Source organism: Simochromis diagramma, unplaced genomic scaffold (assembly GCF_900408965.1).
Source record: "Simochromis diagramma unplaced genomic scaffold, fSimDia1.1 OVJJ01000216.1, whole genome shotgun sequence".
NCBI classification, from domain to species: Eukaryota; Metazoa; Chordata; class Actinopteri; order Cichliformes; family Cichlidae; genus Simochromis; species Simochromis diagramma.
This window is the reverse complement of record NW_024386883.1, coordinates 1,299,629-1,315,872: the sequence shown is the minus strand read 5'-3', so window position 1 is coordinate 1,315,872 and position 16,244 is coordinate 1,299,629. Positions and strand designations below refer to the sequence as shown.

Sequence of the window (16,244 nt, the reverse complement as noted above, 5' to 3'; positions counted from 1 at the left end):
GTCTTAGGAAAGCCTAGTAATATGACTTAAAAATAGCATAACAGTGCCAATTATCCCAGAGAAACACCGAGTAATGTGGTCAAGTGCCAAAATTATGTAGATCGCTGATCTTTTCTTTTTGAAATGGATAGGTTTGAACCAATCATTTTTATATAAACATTTCTACCATGATGCTAGATCGTGAAAGGCTTTACTTTGGGACGGGACTCTTCATCTAGTCATCTACTCAAACTTGAAATGATTTCAGATTTTGCATTGCTGTTTGATCTTGCGTTTGTATTTTTCAGTAAGTTCCATGTAATTCTCCCCAAGTATTTACATACCCTTATATACTTAGTTTGTATTTTGTCTCGTCTCCCCATGCTCTCGTGCTTTCCTCTTTCTTTCTTCCCACCCGAGCAGATGGCTGCCCCTCCCTGGGCCTGGTTCTGCTGGAGATTTCTTCCTATAAATTTTGATTAAGGGACTTTTTCCTCTCCGTGGGCTTGCTCATATGGGGCCGCTTGACTGTTGGGGTTTTCTCCTGAATCCTTAAGGGTCTTTAACTTACAGCAAGTGCATTGAGATGGCTGCTGTTGTGATTTTGAGCTATATAAATAAAACTGAATTGAATTCATTTGAAAATGTGCTCTGAGTAAGTCCCTGTTGTCACATTTGCTGGCACTGGACTCTGAACTGTGCAATCAGACAAGTGGGTTTATTTATAACGACCACTATGTACAGTCCAAATCCAGATTCCACACCATCCACTCCAACAATGTGCTCACTTTCACTCACGCTCAACTGGGAAGGGTCCAGGGAAGACAGGTCCGGGTCCAGGAAGGTCCATACAGGGGAGGTGGAGACAGACGTCAGAGAAACACTCAGGAACACCGGGAGACCAACAAGAGACTGAGCCGGGCTACACTAACACTACTCAGTACAACGCTTCAGTGAGGAACACCACTCCAACCAGGCCTTAAGTATGGTTAGTGTTCATGAGCCGTGATGAGCCACAGGTGGGTGTGCGTGAAGATCAGTTGACCACTGCAAGGCAGGCACCGCACCCCAGGACAGCCACTTGTGGATCATGAAACCTGTGGTATGTATTGCACACTAATGCACACTTGGCAAATATGTATTTTCAGTACACACTGCTGAAAACTTTGTGTGTCTGGTTTATGTGTCGTTTTGGAAATGACAAAAAGACAAAAGCACAGGTTGACTGAACACACAACGCTCAATAGGAAAGAGATGACTTACACATCAGTCACTTGTAAATGAGTACAAAAACTGTAGATTATAAGATAATTGTTAAATTTCATGTGAATCCTGAAATTCTGAGGGAATCTGACAATTTGTGTCTTGGCAGATCACAACCAACTTTGCACTTATTTCCTTTAGATGTTGTTCTGATGTTTTGTTCAAATACTGATTAAGAAATTTCTTGGCAAGGACAAAACAGACAGTTCCTTCCTTTGGAGACCGATGGACTCTGTGGTCTCTTTTAAAAGCCAGTTAAAACATATCTTTTTAAAGATATGTTATGTCTTTGGCACCTCTGTAGCCAAAAAGCTTTGGAGTTTAGACAAGAGACTGCTGATGAAAAAAGTAGGTGGACTTATGCACTAGATATAGATGTAGGATTGGTGTTACTGTGACATATCACAGCTTGACGCATTTCCATCTACATCAGGGGTCTACAAACTCGTGGCCCGGGGGCCACTTGCGGCCCACGTTACCCCTACTTGTAGCCCGTATATTGACATGAATGGCAATTTGGCCCTTGAAGCTATTTTTTGTTAGGGAGGATGTAACGATGGTCACATTTTGATAATGTTTCTATTATTTTGTTATTTTCTGGCCAAATGATCACAGACTGTTCGTTTGTCAGTCACAACCACATTGATTACACCATGCTGAATGATGCCAACTGAACATGGGCCCAAATATTATATTGCACTTTATGAACCTATTGATCAAAGAGGGAATAATCGCTGGAGCACAGAAGAATCCGATTGCATTCCTCGTGCTTTTTGGTGAATGTTGTTTTATGGGGTCTTACGTTTTGAAGCAAGAAATTCCTATAAACTAGACAAAGTGTGATATAGAAGTTTGAACCATTGCAGCAGGAGAGATTTGGTTTATTCACACTGATCACAGACATGGAAAACAATACAGAATAATGCAAGCAAACAGAACTCAGCAGCCTAACTGCTAACGTTGATGCCATATATTGAACACAATGAAGCCAAGTGTCAGTTGGCAGGGCTGAGGTTGTGAGTCAGAGCTCCCTGGACCTCAGGGGGACCATCCAGAGGCTAAAGAGATGCTATTCATTTGTTATAAAGTTTTCAGAGGTCTTCTGGCATTATGGGTCTCCTAATGGCAGCCGTTCCTTTGAGGCTCTCGTCTGCTTTCTGTTACTAAACAAGGACCAGCTTGCACAGAGTCATGAACTGCATGTAAGGCAAGCAGCAGCTTTGTGCAAAAAGATGGCACTCATTAAATCAGCTATGGTAATGGCTGCGTGAGGCTGTACAGGCTAGTTACAATCAGTGGTTTCCAAATTTTTTTGTGCCCATTTCAAGGCACACCTCCATTTATATCTACATAAGAAAGCCTCAGTGTCATCTGACCAGAGTTTTGAACGCTGGACCTACTGTGATACCTGCAAATACATCTCTACTTCAGCAGCATAGAACGTCTCAACATCACTTCATGGAGTGATGGAAAAACGCCAAGTTTTCCTTAGACAATAATTTGCTTTCTGAGGGGTTTGCAGTATTAGCATTAGCCATAATATATTAAACGTTTTGGCTGCAGGCTGTTGACTCAAAATAGGGAGCATTTGTGACAGCAGCTTTTCTCTTTTCTTTATATAGTGTATTGTCCGCACTGGTGGCCAACTGTCTTGCTCCACCACAATAAACACATTAACCTCCTCACTGTCAGTTAGGGTCTCTCTTAAGGTCCTTTATACAGAAACATTTTAACAGATTCTTTTAGGGGAAGAGAGTGCAAACTACTGATAAAGAAATCATTAAAAAGGTTTTTGTTCATAAGTCACTGCACCTTGTGGAAACCACTGGGCATAGCTCAGTTAACAATGTCAACAAGCATAGATAACAGCACAGAGACTTCCAGTGTTGACAATGTTTGTGCCAAATTACGGGCAGAAATTCTGAACCTATTTAGTAGAGATTGAATACAGAAGTTCAGGAACTGCTCGTCCCATAAATATTATATTTTTCTTTCAGCTAGAAAATAGTAACTCTAACAGATCCAAAGACGTTCGTCTTAGTTTACACAGTGCTTTTGTGTGACCTTATTTTCTGTCTCCCTGGGGCTCCATAGCGAGATCTTGACTGATGAATAATTTTTTCATGTTTGCCGGAAACTAAATCCCCCTGCTGACACAAATCATCTTTGGTGACTCAGCTGGGAAAGAACTAGTCTTTAAACATTTGTTTAAAAAAAAATGCTGAACTGGTGAAATCAAAAAGTCAGTATTTGGGGCAAGGGGTATGTACTTTTCCATTTAGCCAGTACTAATTTATGACTATGATTTGAGGATCCCGACATTACTAAAATCTGCCTGACCGAGAAAAGCCCTTTTGTGATTCCTGCTCAGAAAGGTGAGGGTAGCTTGGTTTAGAAATTGTTTTGGTGGTTGAGAGTTACGCTTAAATAACTTCTGATTTGATTCAAGAGTGCCAGCCAGCTATCATTTCCTAATATTTCAATATTTCCATCTCTTTAAGTTAACTAGATTAATGTTTCATGTATTTTATTAATAAAACACAGTAAAGAAATTATTACAGTGCACTTAAACTGCATTCCTCAGACTATACGGTTTCCTCACTACTGATGCAGATGACACAGAGCAGAGCTCAGCTGTGTCTATTTTGGGTGGATACCGATAAAGATAAAGCTCTATGAGAAAGTGCAAAGACTATTGCACTGACAGTATTTTTTTAACCTCAATCCCAAAGCCAATTTTAAGGCAGTGTAGCCAAGCTATTACTGTTGAACATAAATATCAAACATATGCTCTGTTTAGTGTCGAGAAATCTCCTGACCCGTGCGTGTCTTAATGCGAGTCTTGCCTAAAGTAGAGGAGTAACAACATGGTCCAAACCTTGCCTTGTTTAATCTTACGAGTCAGAAAGATTTATGTTAATTATTGTGTGTCATTCCAATCGACGATTGAAAACATCACAGACAGATCTTTTCAGTCTTCTAATCTTATCTAAATTGCAAGTAATAAAACCTCTATTACCCCTGGAAAATTAAATTTAAAGTCAAATGATGCGTCTAAACATGAAATATAGATTAAGGTTTGATATTTATTACTAAAGCAATATTGTATGTGAGTGTTGGTGGGAACTTTTCAGCCACATGAAAAAATATTTAGGCTATATTGTGGTTTGGAGCTTTGCCCTGGTTGGCAAGTGTCCCATTTCTCGCTGATAAATGTCCCTGGAGAGGTAGGTGGTCCAGTGGTTGGAAAACCCACAACTTTAGCCAGAGTTCCTTCAACCCATGAAGCGTTTTTTAAAAAAAATAAATTATGATTGATGTGCTTTAGCTGGGAACCTGGGAATAGTCCCTGGAGTCAAGGTCATGACTTGGTGCACTGGGAAACAGTTTTGGGAAATTAATTTACATGAAGACTTTGAATTGCAATAAACAGCATTCCAGCTACATGGTGTGGCTTGCCACAAAGACCAGCAGGCACACCAGTAAGTGAACAAAAGTTTAAAGACTCTATCAAAAAGAGAGTTTCTAAACCTTAAACTTTTAAACAAACTTCAAAATTGGGAATTGTGTTTACAGTCGTGGAAATTTTACCTCAAAAACACATTTTTTTCTAAAGAATTTCATTTCACTCATTTGTTATAAAGTACTTTTTGGCTGACCGATTTTATAGCCAGTTGCCTTTCCAAAGAAATCACCTCCCGTCAGCATGATTTCTGTTTAGAATTTATTCATCACAGACAGGATTTGCTGCCAATGACAACAATGAGTTTTGTTTCCTTTCGAAACAACCCAGCCTCCTCATTGTGGAGACGACACATCTGTTTTAAAAGAATTTGAAAATGTCTAGGGGTGGGTGAACAGTTCACATTCAACCCTGATACCACAAAAAAGATCGAAAGCTGGAATTCACAGAATTATAACTTTTTAATTTATGTTGTTATGTCAGTGCACACTAGTCATTTATTTGTTTCATGCAGCTTGCTGGGCTTTGATTTGTTTTAATTGCACGTGTTCTATTTGAGAGAGGTTGTGGCTTGAAAATATTGTTTAACTTTATGAGCTATGGGAGTTTTTCCATAGTACAATTACGGTTTTATTGACATGAGAGAACAAAATATAACCATTCAATAATATTTTGATGTTAAAGACATTATGTACAGAAACAAAGCGCGAGAAAGGACTATATAGTATATACTAGGTGAAGACAGTTAGCAAGACAAGAAGTAAAAACCGAAACAAAACACATTAGAAAAACCAACAGTCGATGTAACACTACTTTCAGCTGCTCCTTTACTCACAAGGGGCCACTAAAGCAGGTACATAATATTGCTGAAGGTTTTACTCACCTATCCAAATCACTGAATTCATCAGTTCCAATAAATTCTATGACCACAAGTGTATAAAACCAAGCACCTAGGCATGGCGACTGCTTTAACTAGCTATTGTGTAGGAATGGGTCGCTCTCAGGAGCTCAGTGAAGTCCAGTGCGGGACCGTGATAGGATGCCACCTATACCACCGTGATGGGATGCTTCTTCGTGATCCAGCATGACCTCATACCAGTGCACAAGGTCCATAAAGATATGGATGAATGAGTTTGGTGTGGAAGAACTTGACTGGCCTGCACAGAGTCCTGACCTCAGCCCGACAGAAGATCTTTGGGAGGAATTAGAGTGGAGACTGCGAGTGAGGCCTTCTCGTCCAACATCAGTGTATGACCTCAGAAATGTACTTATGGAAGAATGGTCAAACATTCCCATAAACCCACTCCTAAACATTGGAAAGAAGAATTAAAGCTATTATAGCTGAAAAGGGTGGGCCGAGATCGTGTTAAACCCCATGGATTAAGAATGCGATGATCGCTCAAGTTCATGTGCGTGTGAAGGCAGACGAGCGAACATTTTTGGCAATATCGTGTAGCTCTGCATGTTTGATTTGGCTGACTTTTTTACACAGGATGTTCTTCCTGACACAACCCTAAAGGGATTTGCGTTTCCGCTTGTTCTAAAACCCAGAGCTTTTCACCTGTTAGGCAAATATGTAAATCACCACACTACTCAAAGCCAAATATTAGGAAAACAGGAAATAACCAACAACAAATACTAAACAGAGACATTAAACTAATAACAGAAAGAGGGGGAATGGACACTAAGAGATGATACAGACTGGGACATACTGGAAAGAATAATATAACAACAGAACTCATGACAAAGAGGTAAAAACGAGAAACCAGAATGGAAAGATATCTGAAGCTTAACATGACTGGAATAAAAACACAAAACTTAGCAACAATGAACAAAAAATCTAAATCAGGCAAAACAGTGGGACATATACTTTCTGTTGTTCAGGCTTTCTGTTGAGAATTTTAATGAATTGTTATTATGTATTTGTTAGTAAATTACCCGTTTTTATCTATCTGTCTTTTTATTGTCTCTTATGGCATCTAATTTTCTTATTTACTTTACTTGTTTGTGTAATGAATACACGTTGCTTACTTACAAGATAATTTTAGTAACTGCTAAAATTTTGTTGCATCTGCCTGATAAAGCTTGAATAGACGTGTTTATTGAGCCTGGAAAAAATTATGATTTTTTTTAATGTAATACTGATTTTGTCAATTTTCCTAAATCTTCCCTGTGACATATGCCCTCCAGAGGCAGAGCCAAAGGGTGGTAAACTAACAGCTTCATATTTAGTCACACCTTCTGGGGCGATCGTGGCTCAAGAGTTGGGAGTTTGTCTTGTAATCGGAAGGTTGCCGGTTCGCGCCCCGGCTTGGACAGTCTCGGTCCTTGGGCAAGACCCTTCACCCGTTGTTGCCTACGGGCAGCCTCGCCTCTGTCAGTGCGCCCCAGGGTGGCTGTGGCTACAATGTAGCTTGCCATCACCAGCGTGTGAATGGGTGGATGACAGTTTGTGTAAAGCGCTTTGAGGGTCCTTAGGGACTAGAAAAGCGCTATACAAATACAGGCCATTTACCTGGTATCAGCAGTGGTCTTACACATGCTCATATAAGAAAATACAACGATTGTTGCCTTCTTTGTTGTTGCCTGCAGTGATTTTCCACACGAGACTTTCTGTCCTACCCTAATGTAAGTAATGGTATCAGACAGGATATTAATATGAAAGCAAACTGCTGTAAAAAAAAATATATGTGGCTCCTCAACTGAACCCCACAGGAACATGTAACAGACAACAAAACGTTTCATTGTAGCTACCCTGTTAAACCTTTCTACACAAATACAGTGTGCTGAAAAGCCACTTCTGTCATATACCAGCGGGGAGAAAAAGGAGAACTAAGAAATGAAATGAAGCATTGTAAGGTAGGACTGAATCCGGGAGGGAGCTTTGGCTCTGTCTTTTATCAATGCCAGGACGCCCGATTCACAATGATTAATGTCTTTTTGCTCATGAAGCCATGCAAAAATAAAACTTGGATACTATGAGTTGCTGCTCAAATGGTCAAAAAAGCTTTATGTTCTTCATTAGTTTTTATGACATTAACCGACCATTTAAAGGAAAACAAGTGTTTAATTATTTTATTAAAAGTGTAGAAGCAGATGAATACTTGCATACTGAGTAAATTACAGACGAGGGCAAACGTATCTGCAGGATATTCCTCTCCATTGTGTCCTTCACTCAACACCACTGCAGTGCCTACACCCACAGGCTCTGTTTGGCTAGCTGCCAGAGGTGTCAGTCACAGAGACTCAAGTTCATCCAGAACGGATGTGGATGTCTTCATTATGGCTGTCACAGCAGCTCAGGGACCTTTCAGCACACAGACATTTTTGTCTTCATGCAGGTGTGATTTTCACTCTGGTGCTGTGTGCCAGATAAGGGGATGACATCAGTGCATGAGTTCATGTCAACACAGGAAACAGCAGCGAGTCTCCATCTATAGTGACGTCGTATGACTTATTTCCTCTGATGGGATTCCTCTGAGGGCCTGATATTCTTTGATCTAAGCTCTGTTTTCTTCTTTTAACGATATATGTAGACTAGGTATAGGTCAGGTTTTTAAAAGTAGAATAAATAAATACCACATATATATGTTTGAACACAAAAATTGCTACCATATTTTTCGGACCATAAGGCGCACCGGATTATAAGGCGCACTGTTGAAGAACGGGTCTGTTTTCATACATAAGGCGCACTAAGCGAAACAAAACAGTCAGATAAATCAAACTTAACGCAACTCATTCTTCTTGCTTCCTCCACTTCCGTACCATTGATTCTTTAATGTTGAATTCTCTCGCAGCTGCTCTATTGTGTTGTTGCAGTATATTAATGACCAACCTCCTATTGTGGTTAAATTATCTCAGTTCATCTACTGACTGAAGTTTGGTCCGTTTACAGCATCCTGCCATGCATTGCATTTGCCCCTAACCATCTGCAACCCTCACCTTAAATTTTATTTTGTGGAAAAAAGTTAGCGTTGATCCTCCAGCTTCACTGTGTTTGTTATGCTAACATAGCTGTGTTGCTAGCGATCACATAGCACATCATTATATACCAGCTAGCCCAACTTCAGTAACCCTACAAACGTCACTGCTGTTTAGTTTTCTGTCTTCATTTATGTTGGAAGTGATAACAGAGCTGTACGTTTAAATCTCTAAGAAAATCTCTAAGTCAGAACGTGCTTGTTTAGGTGGAAACTAGCGAGCTAACTTCCTGCTAACTTCTAACTTCATTAAATTTAAGAAATTCTGTTTTCATGGATGCCTGGATGTTAAACTTAATTGTTACACCTGTTAAACAGGCAACTTAAAGATGAAAGAATTTAGACAGTTTTTACCTTTCAGTGATCATTTGACTTTGGGACCTGAAGAAGGCGGAGTTTTGGACCCAGATTACTCCCGAGTCCGCGAGGCTCCTGTAGTGTAATGCTTCAACAATCCATCAAGCGGTGCGGCTTCGTAGCTTACCGAAATCGTACTAAAACATTTTTAAAAGAGTTTTGAGCGCTGCGTACCACATAAAATCGGTTCGAGGTCAGTCAGCACAACCAGAATTCATACATAAGGCGCACCGGATTATAAGGTACGGAGCCCCGCAGGGGACATGGGAGAAAAAAAAATTAAGACGGACTTTTGCGAGATCTCGCAAAACTAACTCGGGATCTCGCAAAACAAACTCAGGATCTCGCAAAAGTTTTAGCCGCATTTTTCCCATTAGCTTTGAGCTAACGGGAGGTCGAGACCTACTACAGCCGGGAGGAACACCACTTTCCCGGCACATCGTGCCTCGACCTCCCGGTCGGCTTCGAGCCGGCGTCTGAAGAATGCGGCTAAAACTTTTGCGAGATCCCGAGTTTGTTTTGCGAGATCTCGCAAAAGTCCGTCTTAATTGTTTTTTCTCTCATGTCCCCTGCGGGGCTCCGTAATAAGGCACGCTGTTGATTTTTGAGAAAATTAAAGGATTTTAAGTGCTCCTTATAGTGTGGAAAATACGGTAATAAGTACATTTAATGTCTTCCAAATGATTACAAATATATGAAGACTTACAAAACTGTGCAAAACTATCACCCATCTCTCTCTTTATATTTTGCCTCCAATGAGCCAAACTGTCTTTTAAATTTTTTTAAGTGGCCTTGAGCCTTCTTTTGAAACTGGCTGCTTTTCATTCTAGTCCATGTACCTGACCAATTTTAGAGGAATGTTTGCTTTTGGTTGGTTTTTAAGCCACAAACCAATGAGTCATTCAAACATATACCGTAAAAGACACCAAACTCAAGGACTGAACCAGTGTTGTGTCTACACATAATAGCCAACTTGGAATCATAATAGGATGAGATCCTGATCCGCTTCAGTCATGGAGAAGAGAAGAATTTTTCTGACTAGAAATATTTTCATGCATAGATTCATTCTGGACTCTGCCTCCTATTGTAATTGAACGGAAAGAAAAAGGCTACCATGATCTCCTGACCTTAGCAGCATGGGTAGCAGTGTAACATAAACATCAGTTCCAGTGATACTGGCAAAGTCAAATTAAATATGTAACCATATGGACCTGCAAGTACAGTGGGTAACAGAGTTATGGAAGACTTTCCTTTTAATGCAACACATGGAACATATTTGTACTTTTTGCTCATGTTTTCATATTGAATAATAATTTAGAGCAGCGTACAAATTACAAAAGCAACTTTTCACCTGATTAAGTAGTTAAGAACATGGATTTACAGTAATTTGCATGAGTGTGGAGGTTGTCTGTCTCTCCGTGTTAGCCCGGCAATAGATTGGTGGCCTGTCTAAGGTGCACCCGGCCTCTTAACCCATGACCGCTGGGATATTCAGCTGAACAGCAACCATAAAATGGAAAAGAAAAAACAATTGAATATCAGTTATACATTAATTCATTTTAGCATAAATGTAAGTTATTTTTGTGTGAAACAAATCCACACGTGGTAGTGTTGAAGATGCTACATTTGTGCAAAGTGGAGTATAGTTAAGTAGAAAACCAGATACATTTTAACAGCAGGTCCTCGGATGCACATTTCGAAAAACTGTGTTGACAGTTGGTTGCTTTTCTCTGTTAAATATATATTTTAGTAAATTAGTTATAAGAGGGGTAAAAAGAAAAGTTTAAGCACTGAGATAAAGAAGAAAAAGGTCAATGCAGACTACTGCTGGAGTTACAGGAATTAGGAAAGAGAGTAGCAGTGGAATTTAAGAGCAACTGTGAGACAGAGATTACGGTGTCATCAGACTTCCTGTCAAAGTTGACACGAGGATTTGGGCAAAATGAGCAGAGGAAAGCGGTTAAAGTGGTTAGAGGCTGAAAACCAGTTTCTTGTGGGTAGAAACAAAATGTTCCTGGTTGTTTTACAAAGTTCACACCACACTCAAAAAAGAAGTGGGTCAGTTGAGAAGTGACTCATAGGCTGGAGTTGCTGTATAGGACTTCAAAATGAAATATCCATTCAAGCTCTCAATAGGATAAAAAAGTGGATATTGTAACTATTTTGTTTTGGCAGTGTCTCTATGCCTACAGCATGCAGTTATATCCTGGAGGATATCCTGCTTTTGCTGTCTTCCTTTTATTCACCAGTAGCTTGAAAAGTGGCACAGACAAATGAACAAAGCATTTAGTGCTACCAGTATGTGGTGCTTGGATGTGTTTGAAATTGCTCAGTGGTTTGCTTTTATGCCATCAGTCATTTCTGGATTAGCTGATTTCAACATAACTATAATAGCTGCAGAAAAAGAAAAGATTTCAACGTCACCGCATTACTCCACAAGAGGTTTATGAAATGCAGCTGTCTTAATGACCTGTTTCCACTGATTTGATTTCTCTACTGCTGAAATGTGGGGCAGCTAATGTTGCTGTAAAAGGTTGCTTCATATTTTCAGTGAAAGTGACAGGTGTGTATCAGACAGGGCGACATCTGTAAAACTGGCTATGATTCTCCAGAAAATGACCAGGTAGTTTTATTTTTTAAATTGTCAACATCATCAGTATTTGTGTTTTAAAATAAAATCTGTGCAACTAAACAAGTAAAGTTTTGCAGTAACCTTACACTTACACACACCACACACACACGATGATTTATTCTGGAACTTCCTAACACATCAACCATCTGGTCGACCATTTCTTAGCCAGCTGACTTCAAGCAACAGCTGGATATGAATTTCATTCAAATAGAGTAAAAATTGTAGCAGAATAGAAAAATGCTTTCTTTGATCACTTCAAGGTGAAGTTAAAATGAGCTTTTGGAATGAATATGTTTTATATTGACAGAGAAAAAAGTATGGATGACAATAGTGTAGAGTTAACAGCTTGGCTTTGTGTGCTTCTTGTGATGATGTAGTTCCACAGAGTTTAACCTTTTTATATACAGCATGTCATGGTAACTGGGTCTGTACACGGGGTTTTGAGTGTTGGGAATGTTTAGGAGTTTTCTAGTTTGTTATCCTTATATTTTAGTTTTTGTATTTATTGTTATTCAGGATTTTCTTTTTACGTGGTTAAGTGAGTGGTCGTCATCCTCTAGTGTCTGGTTTTCTGTGTTAGTTATTTGTCTGTCTGTGAGGTCAGTCGTGTCTCGTGTTAATTTGTCTGTTTCCCAACTCTTGTCTGGTTCCTCTCTTCTCTCTCGCCCTCCTTCTGTGTCTTCCTAGTCTTGTCTCCTCCCTCCATTCCCTGTGTTTACTCAGTCTGAGTCTCTGTGTGTGTTTCCCATGTTTTCCTGCAGCTGGCCTCTGTCTGTTTCCTGTTTTATTCTGATAGTCATTTGTCCTGTGTGCGTCATGTTCAGTTTTGCTTCCGCTGTCTCGTCAGTTAGATTATGTCCAGTCTTGTTCCACGGGTGTTACCTCTTTGCACTGATACATTGTGTATATAAATAGTCTGCATTTCCCTCTGTTCCTTGTCGCAATCTCCTGCATCCTCTGCTTTTGTGTTCTGTCTGCTTAGTCTATCTCGGTTTAAGTTCCTTGTGACATCATTGGTTAATGTATTCGGTAATTCAGCAATGAAGCTGCATTTAAGTTTAGTTTTGCATGTGAGTCCTGCACCTTTAGGTCTATTCCTGCTTGCCTTACACTGCACCATGTCACAACAAAATATCCAGTAATGAGTAACTGTATGAATAGTAATACTTGGGTGCAAGAGCTCAGGCTTAAGACTGTTTTAAGCACTTACCTTCAAAAAAAAAAAAATGTTTTCTTCTTATCTCTGCATGTCAAAGAGACAGGGGAAGCAAGGCTAATGGTGCTTGCCCAGTAAACCTAAAAATGGGCATTGTCTCTCAGTTATATTTCTATTACCACATGCCACTAATCCGCAGTATGCTATTATCAAGCAGACAGTTCTAGCAGTGAGCTCAGAAGCCCCACCCACCTGTTGTTCAAACCTTTCGTTCATGAGGAGGAACCAATCAAAAGAAACATGTCTTAAAACAAAGGGTGTCTCGGTCTTGGTAACAGTAGATGAAAAGAGTGGCTACATAAAGGCTCATTATGAGATAAATAAGGATTACTGTAAAATATAAACTATGCAGCGCTAGTTAAGTAGCGTCCAAGACTAAATATATGGACCAGAAATAAGCACAAAAAGTCAGATACAGATTATATGAAAAGAAGGACATAAGTGTACCGAGAATTTGCTAAGCTTACCACTTTTATTGGACTTTTACTCACATTTTTACTCAACACGTGTCAGTTGCTTGATGCACCAAGATGAAAAACCAAACTCTTACATCCTCATTTGCAAAAGTCTGAGCTCACAGTGAGGCGTGACCCTGGACTGAGGACAACAGTCCACTCAGCAAACACAAGAAATAAGCAAAGGAAAGTTTATTTGAATTCTTTGAGAGTGTGTATTAAGTTGCCCCGCATGCACGTGTTATTGTGTATTTATGCTCAGAACAACAGCATAGGTCCAGAAGGCCCTACTGATCCTCGTGGTGCCCCGGTATCCCCACCCTCCACCCCCAACAAACAGACATACACACTCTCTCTCTTTTTCTCTTGCATGCTCTTGCTCTCTCTCAGCTATGAAGACTAGGCGGACATCACCCCACCCTTCACCCAGTGACTCACTCACAGAATATTCCATTTTCCTCTTCTTATTTCTTTTTTCTCTCCCCAAGGCTGAAGCTAGTCCTTATTTTTTTTTTTTTTGCAATTGCTTTCAAACAGCTGTGGTGTAACCCATTTCTATTCTGCAGAAAAATTACATCAGCAGTTCTGAAAATACAGCATGTAACACACTGTACATTATATTCCCACTGTATTCAGCTTTGTCTCCTTCACATTTCTAACAGAATTCAGTGAAAAGTAATCCAGTTTGGATTGAAATGAAAACATCACACCACACATTTAAGTTACGCTTCAATTGCTGCTTCAATTTAGAGATCACTCGATAATAAAAAACATAATCAAAGGTAAACATGTAACCTAATACATTTGTGCCCTCAGTAACAATGTAGGCAACAGTAACCTAGCCTTGTCAAACTGCAGTATCTGCTCTCTGTTTCCAACTACAGTGTAGCACGCAACAACTTCAGCCACCTGTGAAACTCATTAGCTAGCAGCAAATTGGTTCCACATGTAGAGATGCACTCCCACAAATGGTGTGTAACATAAAATGGAAATCTTGGCATGAAATCATGTAAAGGAAAAAAAACATCTACAAACTGTGTGAGAAACACAGTTGGACAGCAGCTCATGAAAGAAGCGAGCTTGGATTTTGTTCCTTCTCTAAGAAGATTTCCTGAAAGTGATAGAAAACAGGGTAACATAATCTACACCAGTCCTCTGCACTAAATTTCATTCATATCATCAACATCAGTGGATAAACAACCTGCAGACAGTAAAAAACAGCTTAATGTTTCTCCTTTTTTTGCACACAGTGCAGGTGCACAAGCTACAGTGTGTTATACTTAAAGCAGCTGTCCTCTAATTTTTTTTTTTTTTTTTTTTAGAGAAACCCTCAATTAAGCCACCGAAGAAATCTATAGGCCTTTCTTAAACCTTTCATCTTTGCTCTATGCGGGAGGTTTATCTTATTCAAGATCAAAGCCTTCATTATAGTGACACACTTCCAAGCTGCTGACAGACACTGGATCTAGGGAAAGTTTCACCTCCACTATCTTTTTATCTGCAGGTGTGAAACTGCCATCAGGTCCTACAAGTCCTGCATTTAAAATAATGCCCCACATTTGAGTTATCAGCAAGTGTAGCCTCAAGCTGCAGCTGGAGCGAGCAGCAGAAGTCTGCTACAAACAATCAGACGTTGGTGAGTAAAATCACAGTTCCACACTAAACTATCCTAAGTTTGTGTTCTTCTTCTGTAGCGCAAGTATTGAGTCATGTTCCTCTCCTCCTCTTTGTTAGGACATATTGTATTATTTTCCACCCTGACACTTGTTCAGCCCACAGTAACTGTTGACATGCAGCAATATTTACTCTCCAGCTAATGAACGTTTGGCAGAACTCTGCCTCCACAGTTGACGTTAGTAAGATTACGGTACGGTCTACGGTAACTGCTCTTAGTCAGGATGTGACACATCAGGACAGATAAATAACGAAAATAATTTTGGGTCGGAAAGAAAACTTTATTCCAACAGCTGCAGTGGATTCCCCACTTTATGCAAGGATGAACAGTTCAAATGACTCAGATTAATAAAACCGATTAATAAAAATATGAGTAGATCATGATGTGTTTTTGATGTGTTTATTTCATGTTCTTGTAAAATTTGAGGAAATTGCAGTTTTTTCACCTCCATTTGCATCAGATGTGCAAGCAAGCATTATGTATTTGAGATGTCCAAAATATCTCTTGAAGCATCTTGAATGAGACCTTTAAACTTAAAAATTCAACTGTCAAGGTCATAGGTCATCAAACATGCCATAGTGGAAGGTTTTTATTCAGTGACTGGGGTCAGGTGTTCGATATGCATTTTCAGTGATAACTCTCACACCTAACTCCACAGTTTCACACTATTGGCTGATTAGATGAAATGAAGAGGTCCGATTTTACATCCAGAAGGTCAAAGGTCAAGTTCACTATTACATCATGCTCTTGAAAAATGGTTTTCTGGTTGTTATTCAGCATCAAAACTCAGGAACAGAACCATTCATGCTTACATTCACACCTACGGCCAACATAGGATCACAAATCAACCTAACATGCTTGTCTTTGGACTGTGGGAGGATGCCGGGGTACCTGGACAGCACAGGGAGAACATGCAAGGCTTCACACAGACAGGGCCCAGCTAGCCACTGAAGTTTAACCCAGGAGCTTTTCGCTGAGGCTCTAGGGCTAACCACTGCACTGCTGTTCTCCCTGAATTATTCACATTTGCTTATGTCAATCGTGTTTAGTCGTGTCTACTGTTTTAATTGTACTTAATCTACATAATCTGCATTTTATGGCTACGACTTCAGTGGTAGCTGTGCAATTACTGTAAATAACCTGTGAAAATGTGGTTTATAAATAAAGTTTTGGTTGCTTTTGTGGATTTTTCGATTATCTTTTATTGAGAAGATACTTTATGTC

The 16,244-nt window shown here is 39.7% G+C and overlaps 1 long non-coding RNA gene across 1 annotated transcript in view; it reads left to right on the top strand.

Moving 5' to 3' along the window:
* The first annotated feature begins 637 nt into the window (after positions 1 to 637).
* The window catches only part of LOC120734211, a 31,428-nt gene continuing 15,821 nt past the window's right edge, over positions 638 to 16,244 (top strand). The window contains exons 1-2 of the long non-coding RNA XR_005695984.1: positions 638 to 1,081; positions 14,850 to 14,981. This is a non-coding gene — a long non-coding RNA (uncharacterized LOC120734211). The remainder of the gene's footprint in view (positions 1,082 to 14,849; positions 14,982 to 16,244) is intronic.